Source organism: Uncinocarpus reesii, genomic scaffold (genome assembly GCF_000003515.1).
Source record: "Uncinocarpus reesii 1704 scaffold_2 genomic scaffold, whole genome shotgun sequence".
Lineage (NCBI taxonomy): Eukaryota > Fungi > Ascomycota > Eurotiomycetes > Onygenales > Onygenaceae > Uncinocarpus > Uncinocarpus reesii.
In genome coordinates, this window is record NW_003052499.1 from 3,834,855 (window position 1) to 3,839,376 (window position 4,522).

Consider the following 4,522-nt stretch of genomic DNA (forward strand, 5'->3'; position numbering starts at 1 on the left):
AAAGTATTTCATCAAGCTTATATTCATCAAGAATTCCACAGAATCTGTATGAGTGAGAAAGCAGAAAACTTGACCAGTTTTCAAATACAGTATAGATTATTCAAATATCATGTGATTTCATTTGAACTTATAAATAAATCTGAAGTTTTTCAGTAATATATTAATTCAATCTTCTTTGATTGTCTGAATGATTTTATAACAGAATTTGTGGATGATCTGTTGATTTACAGCAAGATTAAGAAGAAGCATGAGAAGCAGATGAAAAAGATTTTATAATAATTAAAAAAAGCTGAACTACAGATCTGTTATTGAACTTGTTGTCCAATGTAACAAATTGAAGCTTTAGTAATCAATACTTCAATGATGCTTGATCTTGAGTCAGCAGACTTGTTCAATGATAAAGAGTTTCTATACAGATATGTCAGAGTTGAGTCAAGACTGTTGTATTCTTTTAAGAGTAGTAAGAGCAGATACAATTGTACAGTATCACAGAACTTTAATAATATAAAAAGTAATCAAGATATGATAGTATCTGTATAGATAAATCTATAAAGAATTGTAAGAGAGAAGATTGATTACAATGAACAAATTTAACTGATCAACAGTAAAAAGTGTTCTTATATATATAATGAGTATAATAGATAGTCTCAGATAGTTCTTCACTCTATTCTTCTATTCTGCTTGTTCAGTTCAGATAGTTGTGATCAGTTGTTTGCTATTCTGTCTATTCATGACTATTCAGTCATGTGACTTTCATCTCTTGAATTCTAGTTCTTCCAGTCCATAATTCTTGTAGTCTCATCATGCTCCACTTTCTGATTGCATTTTCTATATGCTCTTTTAATAATGTGTGATGATTCTATGCTGTGCTGCAAGATTTATAACATCATTTTCTTCTTTCTTAGTGTGTTGTTCTCAACTGCTTGCACTTTTTCTTAAGTATAAAGAGTGATTGTCTTCTTGCTTCATTTTCAAAAAGATTTTCTTTCTATAAGTGAATATTCTCATGGCTCTGTTGTCATGACTTTGAAGTCTTCTTGCAATAACAAGCATCTAGCTTCTGAAATTGAAGAAATTGATGTTGTGATGTCTTCTTATTATATTTACTATTCCCATCATGATAAAGAGTGTGTTCATTTCAATAAATCAATAAAGTGTTTCAAATGTTGTCAATTTAATTGTTGTTATGTTATGAATTACAGTTCTTCTGATTGAGATTGGGTCAAGCTCTGTTCTGCCTGTGCTAAATTAAAAGCTGATGAATTCTGTACTCATGCTGAAATTTGTGCTGCACAGTTCTTGATTTCTTTCTTGTTTGTCAAAATTGATCATCTGGAATGTCAATGGGAGTTTCTAGAATCTTGTGCTGGTAAATTTCTTGAATTCAAAGTTCAGACAATTGAGAAGTTGGAGTGTCTTGAGAAGAAAGAACAGAAGAGAGTGACTGAGCAAGTGAAAATTTAACAACATCTTGCTATATTAGACAATCTTTCTTCATCAGAATCACTTCTCAAATTTTTCTTTTTATTTATTAATGCTCTTTTGAATGAGAGTGTTATTGATGATACATCTCAACAATCTTTCAGATATTTATAAGATTCTTCACTGATTCTCAAATGTTTTCTGAGATATTGTATTCTTTTCATTTCACTAGATAGTGAAGTTTTTCACTGATCATCTGATGATTCAGTATTTATTTAACTTCATATTCTTGTTTGTTGTCAATTTTCATGAGTATTTCTTTAGCATGTAGTGGTGCTTTCTCCAGTAATAAGACATGAAATACAGAATATATTCTCATCTTCTTTAATAGTCATAGTTTGTAGTTGATCTTTTCAATTCACTTTTCAATCTTGTATGATTCCAGTTTCTTGAAATTAAGTTTTTTGTTTGATCTTTTCATCTTGATGTTTTATTGAAGTAGAAATACTTTTTTTCTTTTCTTTAAGATAGATGTCTTCTGATGCTTCTAATTATAATAATACTTCATTCTTTTTTGTAAGAGTTCAATGTCCATTCTTATGTAGTCTTGCAATTCTTTCAGCTATATTGCAGTGAGCTCTGCTTCTTGAACTCTCTGTCATGCAATTCTTAATTGTTGTTGTATCTCTGATTCTCTGCTGTAATTTATATGAAATGATATCAATTCTGTTGTAGTGTTCTTTAATCCATTATATACTAGTTGTGCCATCAATAGCAGTTCAACCCAGTTGTTCTGTTGATAGTTCACATATTCTTATAAATATTATTTTAAAGTCTGATTTAATCATTCTATCTGACTGTCTGTTTGTGAGTGATAGACTGTTGACATCTTTTATTCAATTTCTAATAGTATTATTAATATTGTTCAGAACTTGCTTGTGAATCTTATGTCTGTATCTGTAATCATCTCTTCTGATAATTCATGATTGATGATTACTGTTTTTAATATTATTTGTGCTGTTTCTGATGTGTCTGTTGCTTTTTTGAACAGTATAAAGTATTCATATTTCATTAATCTGTCAGTAATCACTAGTATTGCATCATACTTCTTACTGTCCATATTCTTTGATTTTGAGAGTTTCATGATAAAATTCATTGCTATAGATTTTCATGATTCTTGCAGTTGTGATATTGACTGTAGTTTTCTGTGTGATTGTTGCATGTTGATTTTGCTTCATGCATATGTCTTATATTTTTTAACATGTTATTGAATATCTGTTTATATTTCTGATCAATAGTATGTTCTTGTAATCTTCTTCATTATTTTATTAATGCTGAAGTGTTTTAAAGTGACTGTGTCATATTCTTGTATCATTGCTTCTTTTCTAATTTTTCTTGATACATATATCAGTTCATGATATAATATCATTCTGTCTTCTTTCTTGAAGTTCTTGTTTTCATTATTAATTTTTCTTGCATATTTATTTTTCACTGTAGCTTTTTTGATTTTTTTTTCAATATTCAATTTCACTGCTTTGATTCTTGCTGCTCTTAGAGCTTGTTGATTCAGAATTATATTCTTTATTTCTTCTAACTTCTTGAAGAGTGCTTATGAATCTCTTTTCTTTTTCATCAAGTCTAATTTTTAACTTAATATATCAGTTCATGCATTTTCAGTTTCTTTGCAGTATTATATTCTGAAATTATGGTGCACTAGTACATCTGCATATCATTTTGCTTGTTGTCTTGTGAGTTTTTTTATTATCATAAAATATTGTAAATTATCATGATTTGAAATAATCTCTGTCTGATGCTGATTTTCTTGCAGTTTAATCTTTCATTTCTTTAACAATGTCACTATTGCAAGCAATTTCTTATTGTGAATATTGTAATTCTGCTCTGCTGATGTTATTATTCTTGTGTAGCATGCAATTAATTTTAGTTTTTCTTATTCATCTGATTATTGCAGTTTTTTTACTATCACACAATCTGATGCATATGTGTCAATTATACATTTTTTAATTAAATTGTAGTATTATCTCATTTCTTCTTTTCTGAACTTGTCTTTTATCACTTCAAATGCTTTCTGACACTTGTTTATTCATTTAAATAACTTGTTCTTCTTGAATAGTTATGTAAGTGATCTCACTTTCTTCAAAAATCTGTGTATAAATTATTGATAATAGTTTACTAGTCTGTGAAATATTTATACTTCTTTGACATTTTTTGACATCAGCTACTGTAATACTTCATCAATTTTTTCTGATTTCATTCATACTTCTTCTGTTAATATAATGTATCTGAGATATTTGATTTCTTTCTTGAAGAAGTTATACTTCTTTAACTTTACTGATAGATTATATTCTTATAGTCTTTTTAGTATCTTCTTAACCTTTTCAGTGTGATTCTTTCAGTCTTCTTTGATGAATATGATCACATTATTAAGATACACAATGATAAAGTCATTCAAGTATTCTCATAACACATTATTGATTAGTGCTTGAAACATTGCCAGTGCATTAGTTAATTTAAATAATATAATATTGTATTCATACAGTCCATATCTTGTTCTGAAAGCTGTTTTTCATTTGTTGTCTTTCTTAATCTGTATTTAATGATATGCTTTTTTAATATTAATTAGAGTAAATTATTTTACTTCTCTTAATCTGTCTTGCACTTTCTCAATCAGTAATATTGAGTAGCAGTTCTTGACTGTTATGCTGTTTAACTGTCTGTAATTCACACATAATTATAGTGTTTCATTTTTCTTTAATACAAATAGTATTGAATATTCTGTCAGTAATATTAACTCTCTAATATAATCTTTCTTTAAATTCTTCTTAATGTATTTTCTAACTTCAGCTGATTCTTTCTCATTCAATCTGTAGATTAACAACTTCACAGATTGTTTTTCTTCTTGTAGTTTGATTTTATAATTTCAGAATTTGTGTTTTAATAGACTATTCTCTTAATCTCTTTCTCTGAATATATTAATATATTCTCAAAACTCTTCTGATAGAATTTTTTTAATCTTTGCATTCTGACTATCTTTCTGTACTCACAGCTGTATCAAGTTGTCAAGATTCTTTATGACTTGATT